General features: G+C 28.2%; 1 protein-coding gene across 5 annotated transcripts in view; it reads left to right on the top strand.

The window, feature by feature from the left end:
- Window positions 1–20,126, top strand: part of LOC129956526 (uncharacterized) — a 232,153-nt gene that overhangs the window by 158,504 nt on the left and 53,523 nt on the right. The gene's annotated exons all lie outside the window — the stretch shown is intronic.

Here is a 20,126-nt window from a genome sequence, read left to right as displayed (position 1 = left end):
ACGTTTTTTTTGTCACTTACTTATTTAACTGCAATTGAAAGTCTTTTTATCATTTTTTTAATCACCCCTTTTAATTTCGATAATATTTAAGTTTCTTTCAATTTCGCATACTCTTTTTTAATTCGAACCATACCTTTTTTCTATAGAATTTTTTTTTCCCCATGCGTGCAATAGATTAAGGGAGTAATCTCCTCATTAGACGGGAATTTGTTTATTGTGCTTCACTGGAGTCTAACTACCATCCGATAATGCGTGTTAAAGTGTGACGATTTAAGCACTTTATGTAGGTGATCTTTTTTACGTTTAATTACCATTTTATTTGCAGTCTTATAAAATGGATTGATATTTTGGTTTAGAACTACCGTTTTAGTTTTCTGGTACATTACTGGAAGTTTTGTACCAAAATGCTTAAAACTTATTGCAAAAAATTAAAACGATTCTACTCTATTGCAGAATACATAAAGTACTTTAATTAACTTCGGAAAAATGCAACATTGGAATTTTTTTTTTGCTCTCTAAAAGTTTGTGGAAACTTTTATGTCTCAAATATGTCATTGCATATTTTCAAAGGTTTTTGCATATTTTCAAATTTGATTTGTCTAGAGCTATTTCCATGTTTTGGCAGCATTACTTGAATCCGCATGCTATGGTTTACTTAATATTCTAAAACATTCGAAAATATTCTGCTTGGATTTAATAATTGTGAATGTGAACGTTAAGCTTTCTCGTGAAGAATTTATAAAAACCATTACAAGAAATAGTGAAAGATTTTAAATCAAATAATGAGAAAAATTATATTCAGATTTATTACTTAATAACGATTTTATGATGTTCAATAATATGTTAATTAGTTTTTAACAACCCACCCGAAACTTTTGTTCGCTTGCTCTGTAATAAAATTACTTATTTTATATACATTTAGCTAGTAAATTCTCATTTATGGAAAAAAATTGTAATAAGTAGTGTTTTTCTAATTTTTCAAATAGGATTTTTAATAATAAAAGAGAAAACCTAAAGAAAAACTTCTGAAGAAATAAGCAATGATTTTTTGTGTGTGTGCGACCACTTAGAGAAAATTTTGGTCACGGGAAATCTCTTACAGGGCATTATTAATACAGATTCTTCAGTATTTATAAGCAGATATAACGATGAAACTTATCTTGATCGAAAACAATTACTTAAAAATTTTTTTAAATAATAATAGAAATTTATTTTTATTTGAAACTATTATTCATTTTATACTAGTTAAATGATATAAATAGTTTTTAATGACTTTTCACTTAGTTAGAGCTAATTAATAATTAATTTTGTTATTTATTATTGAATGTTAGAATAGCGACAATGGATTTACATGAAGTAGCTCTTTTTTTTTCTTTTGAAAAGGTAATGTTTGGAGAATGTCGTTGAATATGGAAACTAGATCATATAACTAAAGGCATCACTTTTAGATGAAATCAAATCTTTTCTGTGAAAAAGAAAAATATTTTATAATCCATTCTGAGTCAGTTAAATTTCAAAACTTAATTTCACAATTAAAAATCAAGTTTGCAAATTCTTTTTAAATCAGTTAATCTGTAATTTTCTCAGCAATGGGTGGTAGAAAATTTCCACATATTTTAAAAAGAAATTTATATGATACATTGCAAAATTAATGGCCTTAATAGCCTGAAATCTCTCATTCATCATTTCAAAATAATCCCCATTAACTTTGCACATTCATGCAATCACTTTTAATTTTCCGTTTCAAAAATTCATCCTTTTATCTGTCAGTTCCTGTTAAGAAAGCTAGAGGCAGTCTACTGATAGGAAAATTAGCATGGATTTTGATTCGAGATAGCATGTGTGAAAGCAACGACCGTTCACTCATATTAATGTATTTACTTGGAAGGTCTTTGACACACTACTTCAACACGTAGAGCGAATTGCTTCCTGTTACACGCAAATACAACTATGTTTATGTTTTCTTAAAGTGCCATAGTGATTTTATTATATGATCAGCATAAATGGAAGGAACATTTTCAATTATATGTAAATGTTTAGAAAATAAACAATAATAATAATTTCGGAAATTTTGCTAAAATTTCCAACTTTTTTTTCCACTAAATACAAAAAAAAGAAAAAAAATGCAAATAAAAAGAAACAGCTAATTTTTGTTATTTTGAATTATATTGTGTCTTTTTATAAAGCATTAATGATTTTAAGAAAAGAATAGAGATCTGAACAAACTTTTCCCGTTATTAATGTGTGTGTGTGTGTGTGTGTGTGTGTGAATTTATTGAAAAGAATATTAAATTGTTTCAAGTAACATTTATTGCTCGATCTTCTCTTATTGTTTAAATTTTTTTCTTGTGCACAAAATTTAAAAATGGAAGATACGTATATATTTTAACTTATAATTTTGGAAATTCTTTCTTAATACAAATTTCTTTGAGAATTAGATATATTTTTTTAAATTCTTGTTCTTCTTTCATTGATGAAGAAGAATCTTGTTATTAATTAGATTCGTGATTCTCAGGCTTGCGAGACTGTCCAAAGAATGTACATCAGTCCGAGCCTAGAGTTTCTCCAACGCTGATTAGCTTAAAATTATGAAATTTTTGATGTTCCCAAAATAGTGATACTTAAAACCTCATAACTTGGTCATATTTGGTTGCAGAGAGAAGCAGTTTTTTTCAAACTATCATTAAAAATTAGCATGTTTGAATATTTTCCCGATTATGATTCCTTAGGGACAAATGACTATATAATCTTTAGAATTTTCAAAATATTTCAGGATCAAATATTATTGAATAAAATAAAATAAAATATTATTGTTTACATAATTTAAATCCTTTTGAAAGTAAAACTAAAAACTAATTTTTATTATGAATCATGAAATTTTTATTGTACAATTCTTTGAGATATTTCATAAATTATAAAAAAGCATTCTCTAGGGCATATAAGATTTCAATGCTCTATTTTTAAAGCTTTTTTAGTTTCAGAAAAAAGTTTGCATGTATTGAAGTTTAATCACCTCCACTTTAAATTAAAGTTCGAATTTCGCGGGAGCTGACAAAAAATTAAAGAGAGTAAGCACATAATGCAATGAATAGAACGGCGGAAGCTTCTAAAATAATAGGAATTATATATCAATATTTGAAGTTTAAAAATATTTTGCTCAATAAGCTGTTAAGAAACCAAGCCACATAAAATATTTAATTAAAAATTTTTGCATTAATTCTGATGTACCAACTGATCGCCGAAGGTGACTTGTATATTAATAACAGATGCAGTAAATTTGTACACCTCTGAAGAGATTATATCTGTCTTCATTTGAAACTATTTCTATTAAACTTCAGCTTCATGAAACAAGTTACATCAAAACTGACTTTCACTTAAACAATTAATCACTGCAATGAGTGATTATTAGATTTCACTGTAAGTTTTCTAGAAATGATTTGAAATCTATTTTCATTAATTTCCGTTTTGAAGTAATCCTCTCACAAAGAAATTGAATATAATGAAGACAAAAATTTATCCTGCAAATGTTTTTTTAAGTTTATTTGAAAAAAAAAAATCTTGTTTTAGAACTTTTCAACACAATCTGTAGAAACTCTATTTTCTAAGATATGAAATTAATTTTTAAAATTTGTTTAAATATAAGTTTCAAATGCTTCATTACACATCGTTAGCCGCTTATTTCCAAATATTTCTTATTAGAACTCAATCTCTTTAATTTTTATGTGGAAATTACCAGGAGTGTCGATGTTTCCCAAAATAAATAATTTATTTCATTAATTAAAATATATGTTTTTAGAGATGTTACTAACAGGAGTCTATTGTTATTGCAGAAATATGAAATCTTTTTGAATATATGAAATATTTTTAAAATTTAGCAAGGTGTAGTAAATAATTGAGTATTAGACGTATTTCTTTTGTTATAGTATATCCTTCATCGTCTTTTCTATGTATTCAGGATTCATATAGATTTTATCTTTAATTTAACCGAATATTAGTTTTTTCTTCGAAATTTGATAAAGAAAAGAAAATTTATTGTTGCGATTAAGAAACTTTTATAAAATTCTGGGCTTTAATACATTTTCCCATTGGAGAGCTTTCCCTTGAGGCAAAAATATTATTTGTTTTGACTCTTTGTGAAAAACTTACTGTTGCCTCTATTGTTCTATGAAAATAAATAATTAATCAGTTATATAAAAAAAGAAATTCCAAAAGATTTTTTGCCTCTTTATGGATTCATACTGGGAGGAGGAGGGGAGGCGCCTCAAAAATAGAGATGAGTAGCTTCCGGTATGGTTATGCCGTCGGTGATGACCCTTAGGACTCCCCGCCAGTATTGCTGTCGCGGTGATCAAGTCATTCAGTTTTATCCGTGCGCTTACAGGCAGGTCGTCGTAGTCAGTGATTACCTCGTTATGGAGAAATTTGAATGAAGTTTGTTTATTAATATTTAACAATTTGAAGGTAAATTTGAATGTCATTCTTTTCGCTGCTTTTAAATACATGTACGGAATTTCCTCCTTTATGCTGGAACATCCATAATATAAAAATCCCTGTTTAAATCAAACATTAAAATCCTTATATATGTCCACATTATAAAGAATTTCATTTGTGTTCTCCGACTTAAACTTTTATTTGTTAAACACATCTTTAACATTATTTTTTTTAATCGTCATTCTATTTCATTGAAATCTATAATCAGAAACAATTCTTGGGTGCTTATAAATTTTTATAGTAAAAAAATAAAATTTTCGATTGGTATATTGTGATAAAACTAATGAAGTTCCAAGACTGCATCTAAGATTGAAAATTATTTGTCTGATTCTAAGTGTTGACATTTGTAATGCTACTATCAATAAAAATAATAAAATAGCCCTATGAAGCCTTAATTTAAGTTTTGGAAGAAAGATGTAAGACTATTTTACAGAAATTTTTATTGGAACGCTACATTCAAAATTAATGTCCGAGACCTCATTTAGTTCAATTTAAAGCTCATAGATCGCTCATCGCTCAGCCTTATGCTAGTCGCATTCTAGCTGAAAAGTCAACTACTGGCAAATATAACGTGGGTTAAACACAACCTAAGAACTTTAAAGATGAGATTTAAATCAAATCTGTATTTATCTTAAGCCTCCATGCGTGTTTATAAATTAAAATATCTTCACTTGTGCTCTTTTATAATAGCTTCCATTTCCTGTAGTATTGTTTGTGCCATCGTATGCCATTTAAAATTTCCAAAAGGAAAAAGAAAAAAAAGATCAAAATAATAACAATCCTAATCTGTCTATAATTCTCTACTGGCTCCGACTGCTCTTTTTTTTCCGACAGAGAAATTGAATGAATGGAATAATTTTCCATCGCTCTCTGTCACGTACTTCAGATTGCGACCGGCTTTCTGCAGTTCGCGTGACCAAGTTAGCAATTTCTGCAACAAGAGTGAGTGCTTGCGACAGCTGACTGTCTTTATCCGATGTTACCAAGATAGGAAATAAACGCGCGTTCCCCGTCCTCAACCCTAAACGTGAAACGTGAGTCGGTTTATGAACTTTGGAGGAAAAATCGTGCGCTATTTGGGATTTGGTTTCATTGGTTGCGCTTCCCAACAAGTTTCTGTTTCTTCCGATGCACCAGTTGGTTGGATTGTTTTGTTGCTGTCGGTTTCATAGGATAGGAACTCATTGACTATGCGAAAAGGTACGCTATTAAATTTTTTTTTGTAAATCGTTTTTTTAAAAGCAAAGCTTAATATTCTAAGCAAATAATATATATATATATATATATATATATATATATATATATATATATATATATATATATATATATATATATATATATATATATATATATATTTGCTGTCATTTCTTATATTGAAAGCAAAATGCATATTTTATATGCATATCGGGTAACTGTTGTCAGGTCCGATCGTGAGTAGTGTGGTAACTTAAAAATAACTTTATTTTTCTTTCTTAAATTAACATTTATAAAAATAAAAGAAAGAACTGTTGTAGTCTCTCTTTTTTTACCGGTTTGAAGCCTACCGAATATTTGTGCAAGTACATCGTCAATTGCGATTTGTAAACTGTTATTAAGCTGACTTTTGTTAGCGATGCATATTGATAGCATCTTTTTTTTCCATTTATTGTTGATAATCCTTTTTTATAACTTAAGCATAATATTCTAAGCAAACAATATATATATATATATATATATATATATATATATATATATATATATATATATATATATATATTGCTATTTTTTACTACTATTTCTTATATTGGAAGCCAATGGCATATTTTAACTGTCTTCAATCCATTGAATTGTTTATTATTATGAGTAACAGTTGTCATGTCCAATCTTGAGTAATAATACAACTTAGAAACAACTTTATTCTTCTTACTTATATTAACATTTACAAGAACAAAAAAAAAATGTTTTTTCTTTTTTTATTTCAACTGTTTGAAGCTTTCCGAATATTTGTGTAAGTATATCGTTAATTGCGATTTCTAAGCTGTTATTTAGTTGGGTTTTGCTCAACGATGCTTATTGATAACATAGTTTTTTTTTTCGTTTTATTGTTTATAATCATTTTTTATAATCTTAGCATAATATTCTAAGCGAACAGTATTTTTTGCTGCCGTTTCTTATATTGAAAGTAAAAGGTAAATTTCAATTGTCTTCAGTCCATTGACTTATTTATTTTTATCGGGTAACTGTTGTCAGTTAAGATTTGAGTAATGTTGTAACTTAAAAAGAATTTTATTTTTCTTTCTTGTATTAACATTTATAAAAACAAATGTTGTTTTTTCACCCTAATTTTTTGAAGCATTCCTAATATTTATGTAAGTACATCATTAATTGCGATTTGTAAACCATTATTTAGCTGAGTTTTGCTGAACGATGCGTATTCAAAATAGCTTTTTGCCATTTATTGTTGATAAGTATAATATTCTAAGCAAACTTAATTAACATTCTTTTTTGCTATATTTTGCTGTCATTTCGTCTTCAACCGATTGAATTATTTACTTTTATTGGGTAACTGTTGTCAGGACCGATCGTGAGCAAAGTTGTAACTTTAAACAACTTTATTCTTCTTTCATTACATTTATAAGAACAAAAAAATGTTGTAGTGTCCGAATATTTGTGTAAGTACAACGCTAATTGCGATATTTAAGTAAAACGGATTTGGCTTCAGAATTGTGATTTTTTTTTGTTGTTAACAAGCCCACAGATATTAATTTTCTCATAATTATACGTGAATGTGGTTATAGAAGCAAAAAAATGTTCTTTAAATAATTTATCTTACCATCATTTAAGTGTTTAACACTTTTTGAGGTATATATCATTATTTTTAAGAATCATGCAATTACATGCTTTGATGTACAATGTTTTTTTAAATTTTTTTTTTTTATTTATTTAGTTAAATGTAAGAAATTGTCAAATTCGAAATTGAGCTTCAGTAAATGCAGATTATTTTATTTATTAAATATAAATCCATATTATTAAATTTTATTACATCAGATGTGTTTCAGCATCTGCCATTATCAATATTTTTGCTATTAAATTAATTATTTATGTATAAACTTATTTATAAAAGATAATTAATAAAAGAAACATAGTTAGAGTTTAGAGTTTTCTCATTATTGATTAATACTGCCATTTTTATTAGTTCAATCTGCTTTCAAATTAACTTAGCTTTTAAAGCATATATAATTAAATTTATTTCATTTAAGAAATTTAGATGAAAAAGCACAATCCGCTGGTTTACAAGTGAAAATAAAATCTAGAATACTAACTATTTAATAGTCTTTTTTCTTTTTCGAAATGGCATATTCAATGAAAACTTTAATAATGCTTACACATAGATTTAAAAATTCAAATTTTACTTCGTTATTCATTTTGTGGGGAAATTCATTTAAAGATTTTCTTCTTTTCTTGAATAATAAGTTCACCAAACGATGATTTAAAATTGAAATAAAGGAGAAGCATTCTTTTTTTTATTTCAGTTTTAAATTTCTTTGTTTGGAGATTTATTTTGGAGATGTTCCAAAATTGAAATATGTATTGTGTTATGTGATTTCTTTCTGGAAATATTCGTGGAATATGATTTACAACAAAAAAAATTGCTGGACAGAATAAACGAGGGCTTTTAAATAAATTGAATGCATTGACAACAATATTTTACCATACGAATAGCTCAGAAATAATTAAGAAAACTCCTGCTAAGATTCCTTCATTGTTTGAGCGATATGTTTGTTTATATTCAGTTTTCTTTTAAAAGTGGAATTTGGTTTTTCACATTTTTTAAAGAAATACTGTACTAAACGTTTATTTTTTGAGAAATAGGTCTTGTTCAATTTATGTTAGAAAAACGAGTCTAGGCAATTTAAAAACATGATCATATATTTTTTTACTTTCAAAACCAAATATCATAAACGAGTAAGCACAATTTCTTTCTTTATTTCTAAGGCAGGGATTTTCCCCTATATTTGAAGATGCATCTCATCTGAGTTTTTAAGTCGTCCTTGGTTTTCTTGTTGGTTGTAAAGAAAATGTAATATCATAAGATTTATTCTTTAATCTATTTTTACCATTAGTTTTCAAACATTTAAAATCTTTTATTCTTGTTTGGCTTTACTATTTTATTATATTTTCGACAATTGTAAACTGTTTCGTTGAAGAATCTTTTTTATAACTTAGCTTAAAATTGTACAAATAAAATAAATCCAGTTCATTTTAAACGTGTCATCCATAATTTTGTAAACATTTTACATTTTTCATATATTTAGATTCTACAGTTATGCTAAAATGATTAAATAAAAAAGCGTTATAGATTTATTTTAATTTGATGAATTTCTCACAACATTTTTCTAGAAAATTTTCTGAATTTTAAATTCATTTCGTAGTTATGCTGTTTTGCCTTCCATGCATTATATATACATGAGCCCAGATACATTAATTCCTTAATACGCAAATATATTTGCATATAATGTATTATTTACATTCATTTGTTATTATTATTTTATTTCATTTGTATTTCAAATATATGACTTTAATTTTACAAATACATGTTAATTTTCTATAAAACTTACAAGGGATATAAAATTATAAGTTCATTTCAAGAGTGACTTTGAAGAAATCCAGGTATTTAGCGTCTTCCAGGGGCTTCTGTGATTTCAAATAGATTTAAAGACACAATCAGTATATTTTTTCTTTCATAAACTAATTTTGGCCAGCCATAATGGTTTTAATTTGAATTCATTCACTTGGTCTCTTGAATTTCCTCAACATAGCGTTTATAATTCATATTTATTTAGATTAAATGGAAGAAAAAATTAATGTAAAAAAATTCATTTTTAATTATGTTTTAATTATATATACCCCCTTATTGTGTTATATCGAAACTCTTCTAAATCTTTTGGCTACTTTCCTGCCGTACAATGTATCTAATTAAAAAAAAGAGGGGGTAGAGACAATCAACAGTCTTAGTTTTTAAAAATTCATTGAACATGTTAGATGTTAATAGTTTATTTTGAAATTTCATTACACATTAATTGTTTTGAAAAGGTTGTATGGTGCACATTTGTTAAAATATGGCGTAGGAGAAATTAAGAAGGAATGGGACAATTTTAACAGAAATATTACTCACTAATTAGTTTCCGGTAGTACAGAATAGGAATTTTCATCGTGAAATATTTTAACATTTCTAAAAGTATAAATCTGATGTTAATAATTAAGATTGTAGGTTAACAATCCTATTAAATTATCAAGAAAATTTCTCAGAATGTCTCATTTCTCCCACATGTGAAGTAGAATAAGGACATGTTTCTAAAAGTGAAAATGCATATTTAATTTTAAAAAATGTTGTGAAAAAAATGACAAAGACAGAGTGATTCTTATATCACTAGGGTTTATTGCAAATTACAAAGTTTTTTAAAATTCAAATCAAATGGAAAGTATGCTTCTGCCGATGGATGCAATTTTGCAACTATGTTTTGTTCATCAATTTTTTAATAGTCAGTTTAATGTACAAAGATGAAATTTCCTTTTTCATTTCTCCTCCTTTTAGTATCTTAAAGCTATTTAAACATTCTTCCTCTTTATTCTCAACTATTCCAACCTAGTAAACAATATTTTTTTTGTTCAAAATTTAACTGAAACAAAATTATTTAAACCTGTAGTTAGTCTTTTTTTAACCCAAATTATTTCATCTACATTTTTTTATATAAATGCTTCAAAAGTGAATTTATCAACCTGAAACGTTTTTTTTTTTTTGTACCTGTTCATTTGTTTCCATTTCAATTTTTACTTTCTGAAAAGTATCACTCAAAAATTTTGTTCTCATTCTTTTAAAATTTCTTCATTTACATTTATTTCTTCCAGAAATAAATATAAATATCTAATAATGTTTGAGACTGATAATTATTGCATGAGTAAGAAAAAAAAATTTGCACTATTTTAAATTTTCAGTGCATTTATATTTAAAAAAAAACATGGAAATAGTTAAAGCTCCTTTTTAACTTGTAAAATGTAATAGTTTTATTTGTTGCACAATTCACTTTCAAAAAAATATATTTTCATGAATGTAAAATACCTTGAATTTGTATGTAATCAGCATAATTATTTCGTAGAGATAGCATTGATGGGAGTTTATATTATCTTCAATCCATCCCTGCATCATAATGTTCCATTCCTCCCTCGAGTAATACTATAAAAAGAATCCTAGCTTTTTACAACAGACATGGGCCTTTAAACTTGATAGTTTATTCATAAAAGATATATTATTAAACATTAAAAACAATTAGCAACAAAGAGAGAGACTGAAATTTTACATTAAAAACATTACTTTCTTTTGGCATTGAAAAATAGTCTTTTTAATATATAATCACATTTGCAACTGGAAAGATTTATAGCAAAAAGTATATATACGCTGATATGTTTAATACATTTGATGGAAGAGTCATAAATTAAAGAAAAATTTTGTGAGTCATTTAAAATTAAAAGCGATTCTTTTAAACCTTATTGTAGATATCCCATACCTCTCTAATCTTATCTATAAGCAGAAATAATTTATCTTTTAAAATATAATTATTGTTACTTTATTACTAAAAATTGTTTATCGTTTGTTTACTAATCATGCATTATTTATAATGACTACTAAATATTTAAATTTTTACAGCCATTTTTAGAGAGAGAGAGAGAGAAATCAAAATTTTATGTTGATTCTGTTTGCTTTGAATTGATTTGTTGCCATTCTAATTTTAAAACTTTAATATTATATAAAATCACTCATTATGAGCTTTGCTTTAAAAAAATAAGCAGTTATGGTTTCCTTTCAATATTATAATATCCATTAATGCTAAAATTATTGCGTTTCCTTCAAATTTTTCAGTGTATTTTTATTACAGGTTTACCGTGATTCGATGAATTGTTACTGCCATCCATAAAAACAAAGCAATCTAATCCATCTCTCTAAAGATTACCTGCATCATGTTCGTTCAGAAATATATTAAAATAGAATTCATTCTTCCTTTCTTTTAGGCGACCCAAATAAAGAAGTAAAATTACGCCTTTCTCACGAGTATCATAAGTATCATATCCAAATATCTAATGATGCAGATTCTTTCATCTTTGAAGAATTGTAATCCACTCTCTATCCAGAATCAGTCATATCCCACATCAGACTCTTTCTTCCCTATTGTAAATTCACCACTATATTTAGATTCAAATCTGGAAACTAATTCCACTGAGGAAAACACATTTCTGACCCAGATATTTCAAAATCTATTAACTTCTGACTACTTAATGGCAAGACGGAAGGTCGGTAAGAGAAAGAAAATATATACAAATAAAGAGAAAGTGATATTTTGTGGATAATGATTTTCTTTTATTGCTTTCTCAAACAATGGCAGATCCGTGAGATCTGAATTATGGACTACCTCACCATTCTGAGTGAATCATTCCAAGAATACAGCTTTTCCACTTGTTCGATAACGAGTCATGGTAGAGTGACTTACAAGGACAAGCGAGCATGAGTCGTAAAATATTCTTTTAGCTTATTTTTCTTCTGAGTTTCTGTACACAAACAAAACTTTGGGTTCACTTCAAGTTAGTCGAACAATAATATTAACTTTATACAGAGGCATTACCTAGATTCTGATTCCGCAACTTTTTTTTACTCTTGTGCGTTTCTTTTTAAATTCATTTTTCTATGAATTTTTTAATGTAAGAATGGTTTTAAATATCGATTCAGAGAAATAGTCATGGGAAAAAATGCCAAAAAAGTCATAGTATTGGTAGTTAATGTTCTTGTTGTACAATGTCATGATATGAGAACTAATAATTACCATGTGACTATGACATTATAAGAGTTGATTTCAAATATTAAACAATACGATCTAAATATGTATACTATGTATTTCAACAATGAGGAATTTAATGCGACTAAACTATTGTTGTGAAGTTTCAAATCTCATATTTAAAATGGAATAATTCGTTACTCTTTAGTTGTTTATAGCTTAGACAAACTGATTAATACAAACGTAATTTACTGGAACTTATGATTCAATATCAAGCTATAAATTAACTTTAACTTATAATTCAAGACCCGTTAGACGACTGTTTATTTGACACCTTATGTCTCACAGCTCGTAGGATTGTACATGTTTATAGAATAATTAGTGTTTTAGGCAATTTAATTAAATTGTCTTCTTTTGAAGCCCTGACGGTTAATTTTTAGCAATGGAGAAATGGACGTAAGATCGATGATTTCTAAGGAGCATGGCGATTGATCGAAGTTCGTGGAAGTTTCTTAAGGAGATAACTTCACCATGTCCGTCCAGTCCCCTTATTAATTTGTTGCAGGACAATATTTCACAGAATCCAGATGCAAGACTGTATGGAAGCTTACATTTCTGAATGATTTATATTAATAATATTTTAAGTGATTAAATTTCATTACGAGCGTTTCTTTTACAATTTAAATACAAAAAAAAAGCCAGTGCGAAATTTCAACAAAATGCTCTATTTTATGCCTTTTTCCAGGGCACATAAGAATTTTTGCACTAATATGTAGCCAAGTCAACCGTATATAAATATATATACTTTCTTTTCTTTGTGCCTTGTTTTGAAATTTCTAGTCCATTTAAAAAGCATGTTTAATGTTAATCTTTTGAAAACGAATTTTTTTAAACATTTCTGTTCATTTTCTACTCAAGTGAAGAGAATACATTCTGAACAAGCCGAATTTATTCGAATTTTTTTCAAATGTTTTTTAAGCTAGAAATTTAATTACTTCAATATCTTACTTTTTAGTGGGGTATGATAAGCGATTGTTTAAGCAACTCTATCGCCTATATCTGACTAAGGTTTCGAAATGTAGTAAGAGAAGATGATAAATTAATTTAAATCAATCGTTTTACATCCTGATGTTGTTACAATATGGAAGATCAGGTATGGCATGCAAATATGACATGATTGTCAAATAACACTCCAATACCAATTTTACTAAGAATAAAATATTATTAATAAATTAATATTAAATGATTAGTGAGATACGCATGTCCAAAAGCTTAAAATGATAATCATTCAAGAAGTTGATAATAGATGCAGATAAAAAAAAGTACGAATCTGTTTTTTTTAAATTTTCATAGCATTGAATGTTTTTAATTCATGCGAAATGTAACAATAAAATAAAAAATAAAAAAATTTACTATTCAGTTTTGATAGCAATGTTTAGCTCAAAAATCTGAAGAGTTTATAACAAACATAAATTTTCTCCCTTTAAATCATTATTATAAAAGTGTTCTACTGCTTTTTATTATTTTTTTATTTTAACAATATACCGATAATGTTTAACGTATTTCGCTTACCTCAAATTATATAACAATCGACCCAAACCATTTGTATGAATAAACATTGTGAAGTCTATATCCCTCTTCTTAATGATGCTGTAATTATTATTTACCTGTTGCATATTTTCTTTAAGCACACCTGTACCCCTGTAAAATTTAGAGCTCACCTGCTCCTTTTAACTAGTCTAAACCACATGCATTTAATTAATTCCCATAAAATCACGAATAATTTTCTTTTGTGACTAAGAAAGATTCTATATTTTGGGGGGGGCAGATAATTACCTTTTTTTTATATTAAAGTTTCTCACGGAAGATATCATTCACCCCTTTACTGCTTCCGGGTTTACATCATTGTGATTTATAACTGTTTTTACTTTAATTCTTCTTTTTATATACACAATTATATAAACCCACGCACATTTTACAATTGCTTTTTTATAGTCACTTTTCCCACGAAATAGCCAATGACAACCATGTGTTTGCGTTGCGTGTAGGGCTATCTGTGCCAGAATTAATTTTTTTTATCTGTTTTTATTTTTTTCTATTTTTTTCAACGTTCATCATCATCTTTTTTTTTTTTTTTTTTTTTTTTTAATAAAGAGCATTAAAAAAAGGCTACTAGGAATGCGTGTGGTACCAATTGCTTATAACATGTGTTCATCTTTCGTAAAAAACATGCTTCCAATGTAAACGAGATGTTTTATGGATTTTATATATATATATATATATATGTGTGTGTGTGTGTGTGTGTGTGTGTGTGTGTGTATCCATTGGCATGAAAAAAAAGAATTTAAAAAAAATAATAAATTATTTATATTTTATTTCTAAATACATTTGATTACATTTTGCTAAATAAAGCATTTATTTGTAAAAGAAAATCTAATTATATTTTGCGCAGAATCAGTCGTAATAAAGATAAATGTTGTTTCAAAATAGATAAATTCACTAGGTTTTGAGGAGATTTTATTTTTACCTTTTGCAATTTTTTATGTTAATTTTAATAAAGTTTTCCAAAGCGTATGATTTAAGATAATTTGATATTATTTATTGTTCTTGTACACAGTGATCATTGGGGTGTTCTATGGCATAGGAAGAACATTAGTCATTATCATGCGGAAGTCACTCATATTTAGTATAAATGGACATGCTGAAAATGAGGGTCTATTAGATGATACATTTTTATCCTAGACAAATTATTTTGAAAGTATCTACATTTCAGAAATCTCATGCCTATAATGAAAGTTTATTTCCATGAAATTTAGTTACTTCCTATATTATATTTTAATATGGATACATATTGATTGTTAGCTATCTTTTGTTATTAACTGTTTGTTTTGCACAGAAACCACGTGTTTTTATTGACTCTCATGGAAGATACCTTCAACTCCAAATGCTTTTACATGGGTATGGTAAACATCTTTCGTGCACACATATCTGCGTAATACACTTATGTCCATAAATTAAGGATACTTCAGAAGTCACACGAAATTTGAACTCTAAAATACATATATCACCCGTAAAATGACTACACATATCTTCAAAAATCTATGCAAATTGCAGGAAGAAACCAGATGACACCGATAGTACGTCACAATGACGAGAGTGTAAGAGAGTGATGTATAAAGAATACAGGCAAAGAAGTAAAATGGTTCACAAGCCTTTATAAGCCTTTCAATGCAATAACCGCATAGTTATCACGCAAAGGACGCATTTGGATGATTTTTTTACGTGGTAAAATTATCGTCCATCTGGAATGTGGGCGTACCCAGCTGGAAGTATCCGAGGAACTTGGAATCGCCAAAAGTGTCATCTCCAGGCTTTGGAAACGATTCCAAGATGATGGTAATGTGAGTAGACGTTACAGTACAGGTCGCCCATGAGGTACAATGCCGAATGAGGACCGGTATTTGGCAATTACTGCCAAAAGAAACAGACGGAACACAGCATCAGACCTGTATCATCAGTTCTCTTCAGTCACTGGTACGACAGTTTCAAGGCAGACCGTGTACAGAGGCTCAGGGCAGATTGCTCTATATGCTCGTAGGCTTGTCAGATTGTTTCACTTACTGCAACTCACTGTCGCCTGTGGTTAGCCTGGAGTAGAGAGCATGCATTGTGTACACCGCAACAGTGGGCTTGTGTGATGTTTTTCGACGAGTCCAGGTTTAGCTTCCAGTCTGATTCTCGCCGGACTATCATATGGAGAGCGCCAGGTATTCGTTACCACCAGGAGGGCATCATTGAACGACACCGTTGCGGTGGTGCTGGATTGCAAGTTTGGGGAGGAATTATTCTGGGTTCCAGAATTGACCTGCATATTCAAATTGGAACCATGACAGGCCAAATCTATCGGGACGTCATTCTGGAAGAACATGTAAGTTTGTTTCGGGGCGCCATGGGTGCAGAATCCGTGTTTATAGGTGACAACGAATGCCCGTCCTTACCGAGCAAACATCGTAAACGAATGCCTTCGATCGGAGGATATCACCCGTATGGTCTGGCCAGCATTCTCACCGGACTTGAATCCAGTAGAACATGTGTGGGACATGCTTGGTCGACGAATTGCAGCCCGTCAACTCCCTCCTACATGTCTACCTAAACTCGGAGAGTATTGCTTGATGAGTGGTGTAATATTCTACAAAATCAGATCGATAATTTCATACTCAGCATCCCTAGGCATTTAACGGACTGTATTGCATCGTCTGGGAGACATACTATGTATAAACCATCATACCAACAATGTAATATTGTTTTTTTTTTTTTTTTTTTTTTTTTTTTTGTGTGTGATTTGCTCCAGGGAGCAAAAAATCGCAATTTTTATTAATGATATCAAACGTATAATATCTTTTTTACTCTTTACCTTTTGGTCACTCTTTGACTCTTCTTTACTGAACTTGAATTACTCTTAATTTATGGACATGAGTGTAATTAAAAGGAATTAATTAAATATAAATTTCTGAGAATTAATTAGTTTTAAAAGATTTCGTAGAACATGAAAATATATTATACATATTCTACTTATAAATTGCACAAATAATTTTTTTAAACACAACTTTTAACCATTTGCCGATTAAATGGTTAATTACATATTCTTTATTAATTATTTTCGGTTAAAATTCTATACTTGATTCTACTCAGTGGATCTCTACCAATTTTAAGAATATCTGATTAATATTTTTTTAAAAATAATTTGGGAATCTGGTTTGTGTGTATTTGATGTCTCTCAATTCAGAAAAATAATTCAAATTCTTACATGGAAAAAGTATGAAAATTTGATAAAAAATTATTTTTTACAATATTTAATTGAGAAAAGTATTTAAACTGAAAAACTATGCAGACATGTCATATTTCCGAGGAAGCGTGAGTTTGAGCGTTTTTAGAATAAAATTTTATAATTCTTAAAATCGATTAATTTTCCTTTTTATGTTATAATTCCTCTGTGTTTTTAATGTTTCACTTTTTTTTGTATGAATTTATTCATGTTATTGTTCAGTTATTCATACTTATTTTATTTATCAGCATTTATGTGTGGCACAATTCATTATTTTATGAAATACGGATTGATAATTTGTTCCAAGCCTCTGACCATATCATTTTTAATGTAAGAATTTTCCGAAAATCTAAAATAAATTTGGATGAAATTTCTTAAAATAAATTAAATAAACTTTAGAATATTAAGTTTTTCGGATTTAATTTTTTAAAATTTACATTGATTTATATATATAAAAAAAGAGCATTTTGTCTTAAACATCTTATGATTTTTTTTTCTTTCATAAATCTACCACAAAAATTGTAAAAAAAAAATATTTGCATTCAAATACATTTCAGATTATTTATAACTGAAAAAATAATTGTCGATGACTTCTCGAACTGAAAGTGCTGATTCCAAAACCCTTTTAGACTCGTAAGTGAAGTAAAATAAGATTTGGCAATTGTTGCAGACAGCGAGCCTCTGCTGTCTTGGTCAAGTTCCAATAAAACAAACAATGAGTTCGTTTAAAAAGAAGCGCATGGCATGCTTCTTGGAGCACGAATAAGCAACAAAGAAAACGAGGATAATGACATTAAGTTGTTAATTCAGTATTTTAATTTCATAATAGGAATAAGAGAGTTGAAACAAAATCAATATTAGTACAGAAAGTAACGTACAAAAGCTTATATCTATTACAAATTACATTAAGAAAAATTGAAAATAGAATTGAGTCTAGTATTTGCGCACTCATTTTTAAATGTGATTGTTCGAAACGCGAATAAATGATGTATTTCTAGACGTCTTAATCCTATGAGCCCTAACTCGCCCCAAACCGCCCCGATCTTCAAAACCCCGACTCAGACGTTTTCGGGCGCATAGATAAAATCTGAGAGTGAAATAAAATTGACAAATCTGAAAGGCATGATTTCATTTTGTTTTAATAATTGAAAAATTTCCCTGGATTTTTGAGGCACTGGAATTATCACACTAGTGCGGGCTCACAGTGTTATTTTATCCTTACGATATTCATTGAGATAAAAAAACAAAAACCGTAAAGCATTTAATTTTTATTTACGAATGAAACTCTGTTATGCCGGTACTGCCACAACTTGATCAAACTACCATATTCAGCTGTCTTTAAGTTTGCATATCTATCATAAGCTGCCATAGAAAAATTCATATTGTAAATTATAATCTTCCGGATATATTTATTCTAGATTTTTAAGAATAAGTATTCTAATTGTCGTATAATCTATATATTTCAAAAAGTATATATTCTGTTAAAGTAATAAATCTATTAAAGTAGTAAATATTCTAATAAGCATCAATAATATTTCTATTCTAATTGTAGGTTTTTTTATTTCTTATCTTTTTACAACATTATTCATTTCTTCCTTTAATTTATTTCTAATCAATAATCTATATACTTATAATAAAGCTCAATGTGTGTGTGTGTGTTGGCGTTCTACAGGACAGACCGTTTGACATACAGCTACCAAATTTGGTACATGTATACCTTGGAGGTTGGGAATGTGCACCTGGGGTTTCTTATTTCGAATTTTTAATTAGAATTTTAATTATTAATTAAAAACTAACTTTCCCGCCAAAAAAATCTTCCATTTTCCCCACCGCCAACTTTTCCGCCAAAAAAATCTTCCATTATCCCCAGCGCCAAACGAGAAAGGCTTCAGTTTTTTTTTCTCCCAACAGTAATGAGGCTAGGGTTAAAATTTTTCGGCGGATTATTTCAATCGGTTCTGTTTATTTTCTTAATGTTTGATGCATTTAAAATTAAACATTGTTAATGAATCAATCTTTCAGATTCATTCTGAAGTACTTTTGAATTAAAATAAAACAGAATAAAGGAAATTAAAAATTTCTAATCCGCATAGCGTTACCCCAACTGGCGTAGAAAAAATCACGTATTTGCGTTACGTAACCGGCGAAGAAAATTCACGCATGCGCATTCTGTTCTGATTGTTGCCATGACAACGTTATCAATGGATGATTTAAATTATTTTTGGGTTAGTTGCATGCTTTTGTAAGTAAATTGTATTTATGTTAGTTATATATTTTTTGTATATGCTTATAGTTTTAAGTACATCGTTTTTTAAGTAGTTTTTTTAAAACCTGTTTTCAACCGTTTATTTTAAACGATTCGTTTTATTTTCTTAGTGTTTGATGCCTTTAAATTTAAACATTGTTAATTAATCGATCTGCTCATAATGAATCTAAGAAAATTTTGTTGACCAACTCTTGAGATATTACATAAATTTAAAAAGATATTCTTTAGTGCCCATAAAGTTTAAACGCTGAGTGACTCTATTTTCAGTAATCAGATTATAAAAAAATGCTTTGTTTCAGTAAAAAATATTATTATATTAATTGAAGATAAATTCTTTCCACTTTAATTTAAAGCATAAATTCTACGGGTGCTAACAGAAAATGAGAGAGATACATATTACGTTATGACTGAAGGCCTTTATAATATTATGAATGAATTATATGATAATCAAAATTTGAAGTTTTAAAATATTTTGATTAAGAAGCTATTAAAGTAGAAATTGCATAAAATATTTAATTATTAAAATTTTAACAAACATTAAGATTGGCGAACCGGCTGGTCGCCAAAGGCGGCTAGTATGAAAATAAAATCAAAACCCTTAAACCTTTTGATTTTAATATTAATATTCACAAATTGAAATTTTAATCACATGTGTACTGTACATCTACTGAAAAAATATGTTTCTTGTGGGTGCGCTGTTTCTTCATTTCTTTAGAAGGTTTCTTGGTTCTTCATAAGA

The sequence above is a fragment of the Argiope bruennichi genome, chromosome 2 (genome assembly GCF_947563725.1).
Source record: "Argiope bruennichi chromosome 2, qqArgBrue1.1, whole genome shotgun sequence".
NCBI lineage: Eukaryota > Metazoa > Arthropoda > Arachnida > Araneae > Araneidae > Argiope > Argiope bruennichi.
Note: the sequence above shows the minus strand (reverse complement) of the source record. Positions and strands in the feature narration are given on the sequence as shown.